Raw genomic sequence first — 20,550 nt, 5'->3', positions numbered from 1 at the left:
AGCATGAGCAACGTTAACAGGAGACATGAATGCACATACTTAGTTAAATAGAAATGATGCAGTAGATTAGATGATGGTAGCTTTTTAATACCAGAACATTCTGAGAAATCCAGAGATGTTTGTTTGAATTTTCCAGTGTAGATGCAATTGGGATAGTTTGTTGTTTAATCATAAGAGAGTTCATATTATTTCATTGCTCCAGTTAGGAAAATAAAAATGAGATGTTCTGATGATTTATTTCCCCCAAGAGAATTAAATGATTGTGAAATGAGCAGTACTTGCCCAAGGTCTTGCTGCAGGTCAGCCGTAACCCTGGAAGAGAGTTCAGGATTCCCTAAGCCATGACAAAACCTTTTCTACACCTGTTGTTTGTGTATAAGTCATTTAGTCCAGGCAGTTCGATAGAGAAAAATATCTTTAAGATCAGTGGGAGATGTTCAGATAGCTTGGGGCTGGGGGCTAGGTGAGAACATAAGAATGGCAATACTGGCTCAGACCAAAAGTCCACATATCCCAGGTTTCTGTCTTCTGACATCAGCCAATGCTGGTTCCCCAGAAGGAATGATTAGAAACAGGTAACTTTCAAGTGATCCCTCCCCTACTACATATTCCCAGCCCCTGACAAAGACTGGCTACATTACACCATTCCTGCTCACCCTAGCTAATAGTCATTGATGGACCTAGAATCATAGAATTCTAGGACTGGAAGGAACCTGGACAGGTCATCGAGTCCAGCCCTCTGCCCTCATGGCAGGACCCAGTACTGTCTAGACCATCCTGGATAGATACTTATCTAACCTCTTCTTAAATATCTCTAGAGATGGAGATTTCACAAGCTTTCTAAGCAATTTATTCCAGTGTTTAACCACCCTGACAGTTAGGAACTTTTTCCTAATGTCCAACCTAAACCTCCCTTGCTGCAGTTTAAGCCCCTTGCTTCTTGGCTTATCCTCAGAGGCAGGGGCAGATGACCATTTTGCGGGGCCCCGAGAAGCATAATTCCGCGGTGTCCCCCCTTTGCCACAGCGCATGCGCAGGGCTTTCTGAAGCACGGGGCCCAGGGCAGCCGCCCCGTTCGCCCTGCCCTATATCCGCCCCTGCTCAGAGGTCAGGAAAACAAGTTTTCTCCCTTCTCCTTGTGACACCCTTTTAGATACCTGAAAACCGCTATCATGTCCCCTCTCAATCTTCTCTTTTCCAAACTAAACAAGCCCAATTCTTTCAGCCTTCCTTCACAGCTCATGTTTTCTAGACCTTTAATCATTCTAGTTGCTCTTCTCTGGACTTTCTCCAGTTTCTCCACAGCTTTCTTGAAATGTGGTACCCAGAACTGGACACAGTACTCCAACTGAGGCCTAATCAGTGCAGAGTAGAGTGGAAGAATGACTTTTCGGCTACAGCTAGACTGGCATGATTTTCCGTAAATGCTTTTAAGGGAAAAGTCTAGACGCAACCCTCGTGTCTTGCTCACAACACGTTTGTTAATGCATCGTAGAATCATGTTTGGTATTTTTGCAACAGCATCACACTGTTGACTCATATTTAGCTTGTATAAGCCCTAGATCTCTTTCTGCAGTGCTCCTTCCTAGACAGTCACTTCCCATTCTGTATGTGTAAAACTGATTGTTCCTACTTAAGTGGAACACTTTGCATTTGTCCTAATTAAACTTCATCCTGTTTAACTCGAACCATTTCTCTAATTTGTCCAGATCATTTTGAATTATGACTCTATCCTCCAAAGCAATTGCAACCCCTCCCAGCTTGGTATCATCTGCAAACTTAATAAGCATACTCTCTATGCCGGTCTCTAACTCGTTGATGAAGATATTGAACAGAACTGGTCCCAAAACAGACCCCTGGAGAACCCCACTTGTTATATCCTGCATTAATTTATCTAGCTCTTTTTTGAACTCTGTTGAAGTCCTGGCCTGGCAAGAAGTTCCACAGGTTGATTGTGCATTGTGTGGTTAGAATTTGATTATTGTTATTACTTTTACAACAATTCAACATTGGTTAGGAATTTATGCAGAATAGATAGAAGACCTTGCTCTGGACCAGGCGAACTTACAGTTTAGCATGGGAAACATCCCTGGAGCTCTGTAAATGAGAAAGAAACACTTCACCTTCAGAGGACTCAATCCTGTAGTCCTGATCCAGGCAAAAAAATGGCATTTTGCCTCTGTCAGGAGGACACTTTTAAAAATCCTTAGCACTCAATGAAATGATCAAAAATGTCTACAGAACTTAAAGAGCTACAGAGAGGTTTTTGTGCTGGTCTGTGGCATTGTTGAGAGGGTAGGCGCTATGCTGCAGACAGTAATAATCTCCAGCATCATCCGCTTAAACCCTGCTGAGGGTGAATGTGAATTCTAACTGGCTTCTGCTGTGTGCTCATCAGATCCAATTTTTGCTCAGTGAAGACCAGCAATACAGGAATAGACATCAGCGATACAGGAATAGACCTTTAAAAACCAAACTAGTCTTAGACAGTCAGTGCTTCATGCGCCAATAGCAGTGATGGAGATGTTTATTGTGAAGCTTCTGTATGTTTGAAACTAAATTTGTGTTTCAAGTGCTCTGTCTTCAAATCACTCTTCAATGACACAGGCTACTATGGTCAGTATTTGTTGCTTAACATCTGGGAAGATGATTCTTTAGACAGTTGAGTGAGCTTTGTTTCTAGCTCAGGGGTTTTCAAACTTTGGGCCACAGCTTGTAAGGGCAAGCTGCTACCTGGCCATGAGATGCTTTTTTTACCTAAGTATCCACAGGCATGGCCATTCACAGCTCCTAGTGGCTGCCATACACCATTCCCAGCCAATGGAAGCTGTGGGGAGCAGTGCTAATTGGGACACTGCTTCCTGCAGCTCCCATTGGCTAGGAACAGCATGCCATGGCCAATGGGAGCTACAAGTGGCCATGCCTGCAGACACACAGGTAAACAAAATATCTCACTGCCAACAAGTGACTTGCCATTACAAGCCACTGATCTCACCCAGTTCCACTAGCATGAGTTCACTTAGACTGCCTTGCCTCCTCCAACACACACACAAGTAGGGCCACACCCTGCTGCAGAAAGATGCAATTGCAACATACAGGTGGTACAGTGGGTCCCAGTGTGCTTGTACAAGACTGAGAAGATGTTAAACATTGATCGTTTTTGTTGCACGTTAAGAACATAAGAACATAAGAACGGCCGTACTGGGTCAGACCAAAGGTCCATCTAGCCCAGTATCCTGTCTGCCGACAGTGGCCAGCAGCAGGTGCCCCAGAGAGGGTGGACCGAAGACAATGATCAAGCTATTTGTCTCCTGCCATCCCTCTCCAGCCTCTGACAAACAGAGGCCATTTTATCCCCTAGCTAATAGCCTTTTATGGACCTAATTTCCATGAAATTATCTAGCTTCTCTTTAAACTCTATTATAGTCCTAGCCTTCACTGCCTCCTCTGGCAAGGAGTTCCACAGGTTGACTACACGCTGTGTGAAGAAGAACTTTCTTGTATTAGTTTTAAACCTGCTACCCATTAATTTCATTTGGTGTCCTCTAGTTCTTCTACTTAGGGAACTAATAAATAACTTTTCTTTATCGGCCCCTGTGATGGACCGGGCCATGTCTGGGCACAGCTGAGGGCGTCCGCTCAGGGCGAATTGCTCAAATCCGGGGCTCCTTACAGCCCCCAGACTGGTGACCTCTCCAAATAGGCCACAAACCAGTCTCACAGAGCACTTCAGCTGCCTGCCTGAAGCCTCACGAGCAAAACCCCTCCGACACCCCAGCAATATCCGTGCCCCAGATGGCCCCGGGCCTCATACACAGGTGGGGGGGTCCTAGCACCCAATCCCACCTACCCCGAACAAGTTCTGTCCGGTTCCCAGAAACCAGCCACAGATCCCTGGTCAATTTACCCTCTGGATCTTACCCGCAAATCACACTGGGCCAATCCTTTAGAATCTAAAACTAAAGGTTTATTATCACAAGAAAGAAAAGCATGAGAGTCAGGTTGTTAAAAAATAGTACGTTACATGCACCGAATCTCCCAGTCTTCGATGCAGGCTCTAGCAGAGATGTTGCAGCTGCTGGTTTAAAAGTTCTTATTGCGCATCCTAAGATCAGGATGGGTCCACAGGTCTTTCGGGCCCTTCAATCCCTGCAATGCTGCCTCTGGGATGAAGTGCTGAGCTGAAGACAAAATGGCATCGACCACATGGCCTCTTTATACCACCTTCCTGGCCTCTTCTTGTATGCAGCAGGTCACCTGGTCAGAGGCCAATCTCTGTGTTTCCTGCTGGCTGCTCTCAGGTGACAGCCCCCATTCTTTGGGTGTGTCTTTGGCCCATCAAGTGCCATTGTCCCACAGGGCCTGGCTAATCAGCCTGTCCATAGCAATGCTTAACCACATTCAGAGAAATATTCAGCTTCCACACAGATTACAGATTCCTACCTACACACACAGACATTATACACTCACATAACTAGCGTACATAAGATCAGCAAACAATAAGCTCCCATTCAATACTCCACATAGCTCCCTTTTATACCAATTTCTGGGGCCAACACCCCCACCTAGGGGTGCAGCAGCGATCTGGCTGCTTCCCTCCAATTCGGTAATGTGACAGCCCCCTCCATACCACTCATGATTTTATATACCTCTACCATATCCCCCCTCAGTCTCCTCTTTTCTAAACTGAAAAGTCCCAGTCTCTTTAACCTCTCTTCATATGGGACCCATTCCAAACCCCTAATCGTTTTAGTTGCCCTTTTCTGAACCCTTTCCAAGGCCAAAATATCTTTTTTGAGGTGAGGAGACCACATCTGTACACAGTATTCAAGATGTGGGCGTACCATAGTTTTATACAGGGGCAGTAAGATATTCTGGGTCTTATTTTCTATCCCTTTCCTAATAATTCCTAGCATCCTATTTGCCTTTTTGACCGCCGCTGCACACTGCATGGAAGTTTTCAGGGAACTATCCACGATAACTCCAAGATCTCTTCCCTGATTTGTCGTAGCCAAATTAGCCCCCATCATGCTGTACGTATAGTTGGGGTTATTTTTCCCGATGTGCATTACTTTACACTTATCCACATTAAATTTCATTTGCCATTTTGTTGCCCAATCACTCAGTTTGGTGAGATCTTCTTGGAGTCCCTCACAGTCTGCTTCTGTCTTGACTATCCTAAACAGTATCATCTGCAAACTTTTGTATCATCTGCAAACTTTACTACCTCACTGCTTACCCCTTTCTCCGGATCATTTATGAATAAGTTGAAAAGGATTGGTCTCAGCACTGACCCTTGTGGAACACCACTAGTTACCACTTTCCATTCTGAAAATTTACCATTTATTCCTACCTTTTGTTTCCTGTCTTTTAACCAGTTCTCAATCCATGAAAGGACCATTCCTCTTATCCCATGGCCATGTAATTTACACAAGAGCCTTTGGTGAGGGACCTTGTCAAAGGCTTTCTGAAAATCTAATTATACTATATCTTCTGGATCCCCCTTGTCTGCATGTTTGTTAACTCCTTCAGAGAACTCTAATAGATTAGTAAGGCATGATTTCCCTGTACAGAAACCATGTTGACTTTTGTCCAACAAATTATGTTCTTCTATGTGCCTCACAATTGTTTCAACTAATTTGCCCGGTACTAAAGTTAGACTTACCGGTCTGTAATTGCCAGGATCGCCTCTAGAGCCCTTTATAACTTTTGCTCAAAAGGGCCAGTGTAGACAGCCCAGATTTGTTTTGGGCAAAAAAGTCCCGATCAGGAAAATGGCGATCGGGGCTTTTTTGCGCAAAAGCGTATCTAGATTGGCACAGATGCTTTTCTGCAAAGAGTGCTTTTGCGGAAAAGCATCTGTGCCAATCTAGATGCTCTTTTCCGCAAATGCTTTTAACAGAAAACTTTTCCGTTAAAAGCATTTGCGGAAAATCATGCCAGTCTAGACGTAGCCTATCTGATTCTATTCTCCATAGGTATTATTTGGTCTGCTTCCCTGTAGTACGTTAGCACTTCCCAGAAGCGTATTTAGGGAGGTTGCAATGCTAGATAAATGTGCTGGTTTTATAATTCTTGGTTTCTGTACTATGTCAACAATCACTCAAACAGCACAGTACTGCTGATGTCAGTATCTGACCACAAAAAAGCAAGAGCCAGGACAGTGCAATATTCAGGCTTTATTTCTACCTCAGCAAGACCTTCCTGAAAGTAGCATTCTCTGAGAGTCTAGGTGCATTGGGTTACTTGTTCCACTGCACCTACTGGGTCAGATGCGATGAGTGACCTAGAAAAATTGGAGGATTGGGCCAAAAGAAATTTGATGAAGTTCAACAAAGACAAGTTCAGAGTCCTGCACTTGGGTCAGAAGAATCCCAAGCATTACTATAGGCTGGGGACCGACTGGCTAAGTAGCAGTTCAGCAGAAAAGAACCTGGGGATTACAGTGGAAGAGAAACTAGATATAAGTCAACAGTGTGCCCTTGAATCCAAGAAGGCTAATGGCATATTAGGATGTATTAGAAGGAACATTGCGAGCAGATCTAGAGAAGTGATTATTCCCCTTTATTCAGCTCTGGTGAGGCCACATCTGGAGTAGTGCATCTAGCTCTGGGCCCCCTACTACAGAAAGGATGTGGATGCATTGGAAAGGGTCCAGCGGAGGGCAACCAAATTGATTAGGGGGCTGGAGCACATGAGCGACGAGAAGAGGCTGAGGGATTTGGGCTTATTTAGTTTGCAGAATGAGGGGGGATTTGATAGCAGCCTTCAGCTTCCTGAAGGGAGGTTCCAAAGAAGATGGAGAGAGGCTGTTCTCAGTAGTGACGGATGGCAGAACAAGGAGCAATGGGCTCAAATTACAGTGGGGGAGGTGTAGGCTGTATATTAAGACTAACTGTTTCACAAGGAGGGTGGTGAAATACTGGAATGGGTTCCCTAGGGAGGGGGTGGAATCTCCATCCCTAGAGGTGTTTAAGTCCTGGCTTGACAAAGCTCTGGCTGGGATGATTTATTTGGGATTGGTCCTGCTTTGGACAGGGAGCTGGACTCGATGACCTCCTGAGGTCTCTTCCAGCCCTGGGATTCTATGATTCTATGACGAGTGGCACTACAATACTGAATGCGCTGCAGCTTGTGTCCCCTAACCCTAACCCCCCTGGAAATCAATGACGAAATTCCCACTGACTGCAAAAGAATCCGGATGTCACCTTTATCCTCTGTCTATTGCTAGGAGGAGATTATCCACCTGTGCAACATTTCTACCCTGTACTCCTGCCTATAATCAGACTGACCTGAGTCAAGGGACTCTGGAAAATCACGAATCTGCCGAAACCTCCTCATCAGCGTTCCCTGAAAACAGGAGATGGGACACAGGTGAGTAGTATCTAGACCGTCACTTTCAAGAAATGGTTACTTGAGCATGGGTTTCCCAGTGGCTTCTTTAAGAGCTGTTGAAGCCATACCCCACCAAAGGAAAGCCTGACAATCTTCAACCACAATGGACCCAAGACTCCCCCTGAAGATCTTACTAACCATCCTGGTCCAATTTGTAATGTCCCCTGTCCTTGTTCTGTCACAATCCCATCGGTTTTCCCAGAAACAGTTGAGCCGAAGTGTCTTCTTCTTTGCCCTTAGCTCCTATGGGAGCATAGGCCATCAACAATATCTTTCCAAGCCTCTCTAAGCAGAAGTGTGGCTTCCATGAAAGTGAAGCAGCTCCAGGGAGGTTTTTGTAGGGGTTGGTGTCACACTGAGAGGGAAGCTGTTCCTCTGCTGGCAATAATAAGCAAGGGAACAAGTGAAAGGGAAAGTGGGTAGGTGGCTGAAACAGTGGGGTGAGGGAATCCACTGCAAGACAGAGCCCCCAGAGTCTACCCTCATTTGCCAAAGCAGCCCCAGTGGAAAGGCTCCGCTGCCAATCCCCACACAGAAAGGATTGTTTTCTCTCACCCTCTCTGAGGGTACACCCGTTATTTTGAAATAATTTCGAAATAACCAATGGCTTCTTCTGAAATCTGTAAACCTCATTCTACGAGGAATAACACCTATTCCAAAATAGCTATTTCGAAATAAGGCATGTGTAGATGCTCCACTGCTGCTATTTGGAAATAGCCACTCACCAGAGCCATTCTAAGTTATTCCTCTCCAGAGTCTCACGGGGCTCTAAATCGAGATACCACATCTACATTAGGCAAGTCTGCCTCAGACTAATTTTGAGGCTTCCCTGCAGTGTAGACGTGCTATTTGAAAATAATCTATTTCGGCGCATTTCTTCCAGAATAGCTTATTTTGAAATAAGCGTGTAGTGTAGACGTGCCCTCATGATAGATCCTAGAGAAGTGATTCTAAAGGGAAATATTTTAGCTGCCCAGCACAGTAGAGGAATGTCAGGTGCTCTCTAAATATGCAAACAAGTGAATCCATATAAATACACAGTCTTACCATTTCACAGTCCTTATCACCTTGTATCTTGTTTGGGTTTGTTATTCCTATTGTCGCAGGATCCGTGTTTTCGCAGTGCCCTCTAGTGGTAGTAATGGGACACATGTTAATTTTCACAGTGATAGAAATGTAGCCGTTAGTCTGGTGTAGCTGAAACAAAAAACGGGACTATGTAGCACTTTAAAGACTAACAAGATGGTCTTACCCATTACAAAGATAGCTTCCCCAATTATCACCTCTAATATCATTAGCTCACAGACATTTACCTCCTTCCTCCATCCCCCTTCTGTTCTGAAATTTGATTTGTCCTTTTCATATGTGTTCATTTTTTTAATTGTATCCTTTGGTATATATGGTTGTGACAATTTTCTTCCACTATTTGATCTGAGGAAGTGGGTCTGGCCCACGAAAGCTCATCACCTAATAAACCATCTTGTTAGTCTTTAAAGTGCTACATAGTCCTGTTTCTTGTTAATTTTCACAGCTGTTTTGCAAACTCACTTTTAAATTTAGAGAAAAAACATGAAAGGGAAGAATGGTTTTTAATTTGCCCCAGAAGACAATACTGTAAATGTCCCTGCATGAGCAGATTGTGTATTAGATGCTTGCTAAGGCCACTTGTTTTCCACAACTAACTGCTTATAAAAACTGGTTTTCCTCACATCAGTTTTAGTCACACCTGCCTGTGGGTTTGTGTTTTTTTTAATCTGACTGCTGAGTTATTGGGTATTAAACCCACTTATTTTATGTGACCTGTAATTATTAGTATCATTGAGCAGTACCAGTCATGGATTAGTTCTTTGGGAGCCCTGTATCTAGAATGACATATCAGTGGGAGAGATGTGGCTGGATAAAACTTCCAAAACGCCGAAGGGTAATTTCTACACTGCAATGAGAAATCAGAGCCCACGTCAGCTGACTCAGGTGTGCAGGGTTTGAGCTGTGGCATTCAGTGGAGTCTAGAACTTTGGCATTTGGGTGGAGACTAGAGTTTCAGAGCTCCCCCCCTTGCATGGTTCACACTTGGCTCCACCCCAAGCCCTACATTGCTCTTCTTAGCCTGCAGTCCCAGGAGCCAACCTCTGCTAACCCAGGCCAGCTGTGGCCATTTTGCAGGTTTCTCATTGCAGTGTTGACACGACCTATATCATTTAGGAGCCGAACTTCAATGGGAATTTGTCTTTTAAAGTCCTGACAGAGATAATGAGGATGAGATTGCAGGCTCGGACTTGGCAAGTCAGTATTCCTGCAGGGTCAGGGTTCAGGAAACTCCTGTACAACCTGCTACTGTGGCTCACTCTATATGGGGCTTCTGAGTCCTTGTAATCTGGCCTGAACTCTATAGAAATTCAGGACTCATGTCTGCTTTTCCCCAAGTGCAGAGAATGAGCCACTCTGCGAGAAGCAGCAGTGCTCACTCACAGAGGCCTTGGTTTTAAAGATGCCAGCTGGGGTATCTCTGATCAACATGGTTCCGTGACAGTGACAGCAAAAGAATCTATGTATAAAGTCTATGGAAGGAGTGAGGATGGGAAAGGAAGACAGGTGGGGAGGGAGGAGAGGGGAGACTGAAGGTGACTTTCCTTCAACAGTTCAAGTCTGGGCCACCTGAGCTTTTGGAATGCCCTGTGTGGGCTCAGTGTGGTTGTCATGTAAGGATCATTGAGGAAGATGATGGAGCACCATTGCAAATGAATATGGAGAAAACATGCATGAGGCTTGGCTCATGAGAGAGAAATGCAGTGAGGCAGGGAAATATGAAGCAGGATAGTGCATCGTTCCAGCATCCGCAACAGGAGAGATTGCAATGGACAGTATCTACAAAGCTCGATAGGAGATAAAAAGTCTAAAAAATGTGTGTAGAGAACTGATCAGTTATTTTGCACGTAGCTTTTAAAAATCAGGTTCCTTGTATTTGTTTCCTAGCAACGACACTCATGTGACCCTGCTGTATGTATGGAAAGATTAAAATAATTCAAAATAACATTAAGAGCCTTAAAGGGCAACACTTCAGGGGGTTAGCATTGGGATTCAGTTGAAGTACTAGAAGCAATTGTTTCTACTGTGCTTTGAAGTTTCTACTGTGCTTTGAACTCCCCACAGCAGAGCAGGGACACCCGAGCAAAGCCGCCGCCTGGGTGGCTTTGCTCCTGTCCCCCTGGTCTGCTGGGGGAGTTCAGCGGCTTTGCCGGACCCCCCCAGCAGACCAGGGGGACAAGAGCAAAGCCGCGGAGCACGCCCGCAGCGGGACAGCCCAAGCGCGCCCGGGCTGTCCCACTGCGGGTGTGCTCCAAGGCTTTGCTCCCCGTCTCCCTGCAGACCAGGGAGACAGGGAGCAAAGCCGCGGAGCACGCCCGCAGGGGGACAGCTCAAGTGCGCCCGGGCTGTCCTGCTGCGGGCATGCTCCGCGGCTTTGCTCTCCGTCTCCCTGGTCTGCAGGGAGATGGGGAGCAAAGCCTTGGAGCACGCCCGCAGCGGGACAGCCCAGGCGCGCTTGTTACTAAAGCATCAGTATTGCTATTGTGGTTACTAAAGCATCAGTATTGCTATTGTGTGTATTAAAGTAGCAAAGGGCTCCTACTACAGTGATGGGTGGGTGCTCTGAACCCTTTAGACTCGCTGGTGGTTTTTCTCCAGCCAGCCTGATAAATATACAGCTGCTTCCTTCTGCTTTACACTAAGTGGTGCATGCAGTGGCATGGCAGAGGTTTTTGTACTGAACTGTATCACTGTGAGAGGACGGCTGTTATCTTGCCCACAGTAATATTCTGCTGCATCCTCAGCCTGCACATTCCTAATGGTGAATGTGAAGTCAGTGCCGCTGTAACTGCCACTGAATCGATCTGGGACCCCAGTGAAACGTTTAGAGCCATCATAAATGATGGGCTTGGGAACCTCTCCTCTTTTGAACTGATAAAAGTTCATTTCATAGCTAACAGAACTGGACGCCTTGCACTGGATGGTGACCGTCTCTCCTGGAAGCACTGTCACAGAAGCAGGTGTCTGAGTGATCACAATCTGCCCACTGGATGCTGGAAAAGATACAAATAAACAGCCTTTTTCGTGACTCTCTTTTGGTAGCTTCTGGTTTTGAGTTCAAAAAAGAAGACGTCTGTGCTACCTACCTTCCAGCAGGGAAAAGAGAAGCCAGATGAAATACATTTGCAAATTCATGGTCCTTCTTGATTTTTTTCTCTTTTATTGTTAAGATTCACCAAAGGTTTATGACTAGTGGCATGACTTTTAGAACTTCTTATATATCATGCATGGAAAAATATGCAAATTTGCAGCTGGATTTATTATGCTCCACTGGTTTCCTGTGTATACCAAGGCTATAGTATCAAGGGGAAACAGAGGTATATTTCCATTCTAGCCCTGTGCATAAGAAACCATCATGAAAGACGAAGTGGGTGCATCTGACGAAGTGGGTCTTTGCCCACGAAAGTTTATGCTCCAACACTTCAGTTAGTCTATAAGGTGCCACAGGACTCCTCGCCGCTTTTGCAGATTCAGACTAACACGGCTACCCCTCTGATACTTGACATCATGAAAGATTTTTCCCACATATTCTTAAATGCAGTTGATAGGTAACTATCTCTATAATAGTGAAATATATTAATAAAGCCACAAAAATCATGTGGGGATTTCACTGCTATTGAAATAATAGTGAGCAAGGGTTGTCTGTGTGATAATGGGGTTTTCTGTAATTTGGTTTGATTTTATGATTGTTTACATCAGAATCAGCTGAATCCTAAAGTGACACCCTAAATTAAGAAGATTTATATTAGAAAGAAATATTAGTGTGCATGACGGTAGAGTCTCCCCCCCCAAAACCAACAAAAATCACATTTGTTCTTGTGGCCTATGGCATTACAGAAAATGTGTAAAAGCTTCAAAGCATTACAGAATAATCAGAAAGACATTATTCTTTATTGTTTGTGTTGTGGTAGCACCTAACCGAGTTAGTCTGTAACAGGAAAAACTTAAAATACAACAAATAGTCTGGTAACACACTTTAAAGACTAACAAAATATGTAGATGGTATCATGAGCTTTTATGGGCACAGCCCATTTCTTCAGATGACCCGAGTGTTGGATGTCCAGAACCCAAATAAATGAGGGAAGAAGAGGAGTTGTGGGGGGAAGGAAGAAGGGGAAAAAAAGCTAATTCGAATTAGTGCATCTAGAGCTAAAAACTAATTCGAATTAGCATTTTGCTAATTCGAAATAGCATGTCCACATTGAGTGGACCCTGAACCGAGGTTAAGGATGGCCGGAACCAGTGCCGGCAGGGCATCAGGTTAGGACTTAGAGTATGGAGCTGCTGCCTCAGGCTAGCCGAGGGCTGTACTTAAAGGGACCCTAACCCCACCCCGGACAGACAGTTCTCAGGGTTCCCCGCTTGCTTGTCTAACTCGATGAGGGACAGAAAAGCAGTCCTGTGTTGGAGTGCCCTGAGTGCCCACACTCGGCACATCACAGAACTCGGCCATCAGCCCGGCTGCACTTGCCGCAGGCTGCTATCCGGGGGAGTCAATCAGGTGGCTGTCAGGATCCAGGAGGCCCTGCAGGAGAGCTTCCACCCCTAGGAGCCCGCAGAGCCACCCCAGTCCTCCCCATCAGGAGCTCGTGCCCCTTTCCTCCCTCACCTCCTTCCACTTACCCCTCCCTAGCCCCCCTTCCTGATGTAAAAAATAAAGGACACGTATGTTCAAAAATAGAAACTCTCTTTATTTAACAACACTGGGGGGATAGAGGGGAAGGATTAACCTCTGGGGAGACTGGGAAAAGGAGTGGGAGAGGGGAAGAGAGAGGGTGGGAGAGGGGAGGGGAAAAGCTGGGAGGAGAGAGCTGGAAGGGGGAAGCCAGGGGAAGAAGGAGGAGGGAAAGTATAAAACTGTGGAACACCATATCTTCAGTACTGTGTATAGATGTGGTCTCTTCACCTCAAAAAAGATATTTTGGCCTTGTAAAAGGTTCAGAAAAGGGCAACTACAATGATTAGGGGTTTGGAACAGGTCCCATATGAAGAGAGGCTAATGAGACTGGGACTCTTCAGCTTAGAAAAGAGGAGACTGAGGAGGGATATGATAGAGGTCTATAAAATCATGAGTGGTGTGGAGAGGGTGCATAAAGAAAAGTTCTTCATTAGTTCCCATAATAGAAGGACTAGAGGACACCAAATGAAATTAATGGGTAGCAGACTTAAAACTAATAAAAGAAAGTTCTTCACACAGCGCCTAGTCAACCTGTGGAACTCCTTGCCACAGGAGGCTGTGAAGGGTAGAACTATAACAGAGTTTAAAGAGAAGTTTGATAAATTCATGGAGGTTGGGTCCATGGAGTGGTATTAGCCAGGGGGTAGGCATGGTGTCCCTGGCCTCTGTTTGTGGAAGGCTGGAGATGGATGTCACGAGACAAATTGCTTGGTCTTTGTCTTCGGTCCATCCTCTCCGGGGTACCTGGTGTTGTCCGCTGTCGGCAGACAGGCTACTGGGCTAGATGGACCTTTAGTCTGACCCAGTATGGCCGTTCTTCTGTTCTTATGTTCCAAGCTCAGGGGTGAGAGTCGGGGGGGGGGGGGGGGGGAGGTCTCACTGGACCATCTTAATTTTCATGCAAACCTGCTCCTAGGTTTGCATGTAGCCTTTGGTGGCCAGGCTGGAAGCCATCTTGCCCTAGACGGCTGCTTTCCTGTGCCTAGTGCGGAGATTGTGGACATTGGAGGCCTCCCCCCAAACCTTGATGAGGTCCACGATCGCTGCACTAGACCAGGTGGGTGCCTGCCTCCTGCGGCCCCGGGCAGGTTCCTGGGAGCTGCCAGCCTGGTCCTGGGAAGAGGCGGAGGGCTGGATGGCAGCGGGTGGCTGGCTCATCCCATGCCAGGTGCAGGGTCTGCTGGCTGGGTGCTAGCAGGCTTGCAACTGGCACAAGCACTGTAGCCAGACCGTGCCCCTTTAAGGGTTCCGAGGCCGGGAGGGGGGCAGAAGAGTTTCCCTGGTTTGGCCCAGAGTGGCCACCAGGGCAAGCTGGGAAGGGCTAGCCTCCAACTAGTTCAAATTAAGTGTCTACACAGCCCTTAATTCGAACTACTTAATTCGAACTAGGCGTTACTCCTCATAGAATGAGGTTTACCTAGTTCGAATTAAGCACTCTTCAAGTTCGATTTAACTTCGAACTAGCGGTTTGTCTGTGTAGCCCCTATTAAAGTTAATTCGAACTAATGGCTGTTAGTTCGAATTAACTTTGTAGTGTAGACATACCCTTAGTGGAATACTTTTCACTTGTCCATATTGAATTTAATTCTATTTAACTCAGACTATTTCTCTATTTTGTCAGGTCATTCTGAATTATAATCCTATCCTCCAGAGTACTTCATATTGATATCATCTGCAAACTTGACAAGTGTGTTTTTTCTGCCATTATCTAAATCATTAATGGACCTATTAAAAAGAACTGGTCCCTAAAGTGATTCCTATGGAATTCCACTTGTTATGCCCTTCCAGCATGACTGTGAACCATAGATAACTACTCTCTGGGAATGGTTATTCAGCCTGTTATAAACCCATTTATAACAGACTGATCTAGTTTATATTTCCGTAGTTTGTTAATGAGAATGTCATTTGATATGATATTTGATATGGTTTGTTCTTGACAAAAACATACTGGCTACGTCTACACTGGCACCCTTTTCCGGAAATGCTTAAAACGGAACAGTTTTCCATTATAAGTATTTCCGGAAAAAGCTCGTCTACATTGGCAGGATGCTTTTCCAGAAAAGCACTTTTCCTGGAAAAGCGTCCATGGCCAATGTAGACGCGCTTTTCCGCAAAAAAGCCCCAATCGTCATTTTGTGCTGTCTACACTGGACCTTTTCCGGAACAGTTTTTCTGGAAAAGGACTTTTGCCTGAACAGGAGCAGCATAGTTTTTCCGGAAAAACACTGACAATTTTATAGTAGAGCGTCATTGCTTTTCCGGGAAAGCAAGTGGCCAGTGTAGACAGCTGGCAAGTTATTCCGGAAAAGCGGCTGCTTTTCCGGAATAAGTGGCCCAGTGTAGACACAGCCCCTGTGTGTTGTTATCACCTCATTATCTTCCAGATGTTTGCAAATAGATTCCTTAATTATTTGATCCATTATATTTACTGGCACAGAAGTTAACCTCATTGGTTTGCCATTCTCTGGATTGTCCAAATTTTCCTTTTTAATGATGGGAACTATATTTGCCCTTTTCTAGTCTTCTGGAATCTTTATGATCTTGCATGACTTTTCAGAGATAACAGGTAAAGTTTCAGATATCTCCGTAGTCATCTGAGAGTCCAATTACACAGTAAGATATGGAAGGTTTTTTTTTCCAGACAGACTGATAAATACGCAGCTGCTTCCTTCTGCTTTACACTAAGTGGTACATGCAGTGGCATGGCAGAGGTTTTTGTACTGAACTGTATCACTGTGAGAGGACGGCTGTTATCTTGCCCACAGTAGTATTCTCCGGCATCCTCTGCCTGCACATTCCTAATGGTGAATGTGAAGTCGGTGCCGCTGTAACTGCCACTGAATCGATCTGGGACCCCAGTGAAACGGCTGGAGCCATCATAAATGATGAGCTTGGGAACCTCTCCTGTTTTGAACTGATAAAAGTTCATATCATTGCTAACAGAACTGGACGCCTTGCACTGGATGGTGACTGTCTCTCCTGGAAGCACCGTTACAGAAGCAGGTGTCTGAGTGACCACTATCTGCCCACTGGATGCTGGAAAAGAGAGAAATAAGCAGCCGTTTTAGTGACTCTCTTTTGGGAGCTTCTGTTTTTGAGTTAAAAAAAAAAGATGGTTGTGCTACCTACCTTCCAGCAGGGAAAAGAGAAGCCAGATGAAATACATTTGCAAATTCATGGTCCTTCTTGATTTTTTTCTCTTTTATTGTTAAGATTCACCAAAGGTTTATGACTAGTGGGATGACATTTAGAACTTCTTATATATCATGTATGGAAAAATATGTAAATTTGCAGCTGGATTTATTATGCTCTACTGGTTTCCTGTGTATACCATGGCTATAGTATCAAGGGGAAACAGAGGTATGTTTCTTGTCTAGCACCGTGCATAAGAAACCACCATGAAAGATGTGCCCACATGTTCTTAAATTCAGTTGATAGGTATCTATAATAGTGAAATATATTAATACAGTCACACAAAAATCATATGGAGATTTCAGTGCAATTGAAAAGATGAAGAGTAATGGCTGTGTGACAATGGGGTATTATATAATTTGATCTTAATCTATAATTTGAATGTTTACATGAGTGTCATCTGAATCGTAAAGTGACACCATACATTAAGAAGATTTATATTACCGATAGAAATATTAGTGCACATAATCGTAGAGTGTCTGCCCCAAAATCCACAAAAATTAAAATTTGTTTTTGTGGTCTATGGTATTGGAGTTATCATGGACAATTCTCTGAAAACTTCCACGCAGTGTGCAGCGGCGGTCAAAAAGGCAAATAGGATGCTAGGAATTATTAAGAAAGGGATAGAAAATAAGACCCAGAATATCTTACTGCCCTTGTATAAAACTATGGTACGCCCACATCTTGAATACTGTGTACAGATGTGGTCTCCTCACCTCAAAAAAGATATTTTGGCCTTGGAAAGGGTTCAGAAAAGGGCAACTAAAATGATTAGGGGTTTGGAATGGGTCCCATACGAGGAGAGGTTAAAGCGACTGAGACTTTTCAGTTTAGAAAAGAGGAGACTGAGGGGGGATATGATAGAGGTCTATAAAATCATGAGTGGTGTGGAGAGGGCTGATAAAGAAAAGTTATTTATTAGTTCCCTAAATAGAAGAACTAGAGGACACCAAATGAAATTAATGGGTAGCAGGTTTAAAACTAATAAAAGAAAGTTCTTCTTCACACAGCGTGTAGTCAACCTGTGGAACTCCTTGCCAGAGGAGGCTGTGAAGGCTAGGACTATAATAGAGTTTAAAGAGAAGCTAGATAATTTCATGGAGGTTAGGTCCATAAAAGGCTATTAGCCAGGGGATAAAATGGTGTCCTTGGCCTCTGTTTGTCAGAGGCTGGAGAGGGATGGCAGGAGACAAATCGCTTGATCATTGTCTTTGGTCCACCCTCTCTGGGGCACCTGGTGCTGGCCACTGTCGGTAGACAGGATACTGGGCTAGATGGACCTTTGGTCTGACCCAGTACGGCCGTTCTTATGTTCTTATGTTCTATTACAGATTAATGTGTAGACAGAGCAAGGGTATGTCTACACTACCCCGCTAGTTCGAACTAGGGGGGTAATGTATGCATACCGAACTTGCTAATGAAGCCCGGGATTTGAATTTCCCGGGCTTCATTAGCATAAAGCCGGCGCCGCCATTTTTAAAAGCCGGCTAGTGCGAACCCCGTGCCGCGCGGCTACACGCGGCACGGGGTTCGCACTAGCCGGCTTTTAAAAATGGCGGCGCCGGCTTTATGCTAATGAAGCCCGGGAAATTCAAATCCCGGGCTTCATTAGCAAGTTCGGTATGCATACATTACCCCGCTAGTTCGAACTAGCGGGGTAGTGTAGACATACCCATATATATTGAGATAGAAGGTGCTAAGATGCAATGGTGATTGGCTTCATGGAAGGAGATTGATATTGATTTGTTTGATAGCATGCACAATGTGCTAAATGCTTTACAGAACAAGCAGAAAGTCATTATTCTTTATTGTTTGTGTTGTGCTAGCACCTAACCGCTGCAGTCTGGGAGCTGGGCTCAGTTGGGCTGGGTAGTGCACAACAGTGTGCAAACACTTCACAAACAAGGGCTGAAATCCTGAAATCTGTTGAAGTCAATGACTGGATATTTACCCCATAGACATGACATAACTGAAGTAATAAGAGATGCATGCAAAAGTTGGTGAATAAGAATATGCTGCTTTACTTTCAGAGGACCTGATCTTGCAGTTCTGACAGTGTTTAAATGGGACATTTGCCTGAGTCAAGACAGGAGGACTTGTAACAATTAGTTCTGAAGTCAACACGTCAAGAAGGTGCGTATTTGCACATAGATTACGAGAGCCATCGCACTCCTATTTTGCCTGTTGTTACAAAGAATGTGATTCACCAGGTTTGGGATTCACATTCTCTCAGCTCTTGCTTGTGCTTTTCTTACATGAAACTCAGCCTGTGGCAGCTGAATCCCCTTTCCAGATTGGTTTGCGGTCTGCACCCATCGGATCATATTCTGATGCTCACTGAGCACCCGTGCCTTTTCCTTACCAAGCTAATGGTAAAACTCCCATTCAGGATATAAATAACCAACACTAGTGGAAAAGAGACAGGCCTGTGTGTTGCTCGGCAATAAGAGCCAGGTAGCTGTTTGGCATGCACTGTAGCTTGAAGCTGTTCCGCATTTGAACACAAGTCCTGTTCCCACTTTATACATCTTTGGCGCACCCCTAAAAACCACAGGGTTGCTTTCTGAGGGTGTTCAGCAGCCACCAAGGTCATTTTCAGTAACAAAATGAGACTAAACTGTTTCTAACAGATGTGAGAAGCCCTCTCCTCTATGGGGGAGCTTGAGCAGATATATCCTGTATGGGAGTTCTTCAAACCCGTGTGCATTAAATATGACTCTCTGCTCTCATGTGAGTCTCAGCCCACTCAATGTTTGGGTGGAGGCTGCTTCTGCCCCCAGAGCAATATGTGCTTCCATGTTTTGGTGCCAAAAACCTGCAGCCTGAGATCGGACTCAAAATACTCCTTCTACTTCTAAAGAACCAACCTGCTTCTGCTCTGGGTAGTGAATATGGTGCAGTTGTGATGCTCAAGGGAGCAAGTGAAAGGGAATGTGGGTAGGTGGCTGAAACAGTGGGGTGACGGAATCCACTGCAACACAGAGCCCCCAGAGTCTACCCTCATTTGCCAAAGCAGCCCCAGTGGAAAGGCTCCACTGCCAATCCTCACATGGAAGGGATTGTTTAATCTTGTGCATTTGTGTGGCCCCATGGCCTGGCTACTTAGCATGGTGGTGTGCTCTGGACAGGGGCCCAAGAGCTTTTGTTTCATACATTCAGCTGCCTGGTGTCTCTGGAGCTACACGGGGGCTATAAATGGGCATGGAGTATGCAGGGGCCATGGGTAGGATGTGAAGCTAAAAATCACCCAAAATGGAATTAGATTTTAAAAAGGCTCCTCTTCGCCACCCTGCCACGTACCTTTGGTAATGGTCACTTTTAAAAATCCTTAGCACTTAAGTAAATTATCAAAAGTTTCTACAGAAGTTAAAGAGCTGCAGGGAGGTTCTTGTGCTGGCCTGTATCACTGTGTGAGAGGGTAGCTGTAATGCTGCTGACAGTAATAATCTCCAGCATCATCTGCTTCCACCCTGCTGATGGTGAGTATGAAGTCAGTGCCAGATCCAGCCCCTGCCGCTGAACCGGTCTGGGATCCCAGGTGGAAGCGCTGAAGTTAAGGAGCCCAGGAGCTTGTCCTGATCTCTCTTGGTGCCAGGCTATGGTGCTTCTAATGCTTGTACTAGCTTTGCCATTGATGGTGACTCTGTCTCTTGGAGACACTGCCAAGGATTCTGGAGTCTGAGTCATGACAATGTCCCCACAGGAGCCAGATATATAAAGAGAGAATGGAGAAACACAAGTATAATATAGAAGGGAATTCTATTAATCTCACTAGCACATTCATGCAAAGAATGAATGCAAAGGTTATATTTATTGGAATAAAAGGACAGGAAATGATTTTAGCTAAGGAGACATGGGTTTTTATATTAATAGTTTAGCTGCTTTTTCCTTACCCTGAGCCCAGAGCACCTATAGCCAGACACAATGAGTCAGAAATACCATGTTGGAGGATCTTCACAGGTAAATTCTGTAGATGTGAGTCCAAAGGGTAAGATGCAGTATTTATAGTAGCTCAGGAGAGTGCAGGAATGGCAGGTGGTTTGTGAATATGCAAAATAATGGATCAGTGTAATAACTGTAGTCTGTATTTCATAGCACAAATTACTTTGGATTTTATTTGGATGTCATATTCTAATCACACGCTGTATTCTTATTCCTAATCAGCCACAGCTACCATAGTATTTGTTGTTTTTTAAGTT

General features: G+C 44.9%; 1 long non-coding RNA gene across 2 annotated transcripts in view; it reads left to right on the top strand.

Moving 5' to 3' along the window:
- LOC142829701 (uncharacterized) overlaps window positions 1-20,550 on the top strand; it is a 52,376-nt gene that overhangs the window by 18,349 nt on the left and 13,477 nt on the right. For both annotated transcript variants that reach the window (XR_016349368.1, XR_016349369.1), the window contains exons 3-4: window positions 7,232-7,374; window positions 18,382-18,484. This is a non-coding gene — a long non-coding RNA (uncharacterized LOC142829701). The remainder of the gene's footprint in view (window positions 1-7,231; window positions 7,375-18,381; window positions 18,485-20,550) is intronic.

Source organism: Pelodiscus sinensis, chromosome 4 (assembly GCF_052426305.1).
Source record: "Pelodiscus sinensis isolate ZL-2025 chromosome 4, ASM5242630v1, whole genome shotgun sequence".
NCBI classification, from domain to species: Eukaryota; Metazoa; Chordata; order Testudines; family Trionychidae; genus Pelodiscus; species Pelodiscus sinensis.
Note: the sequence above shows the minus strand (reverse complement) of the source record. Positions and strands in the feature narration are given on the sequence as shown.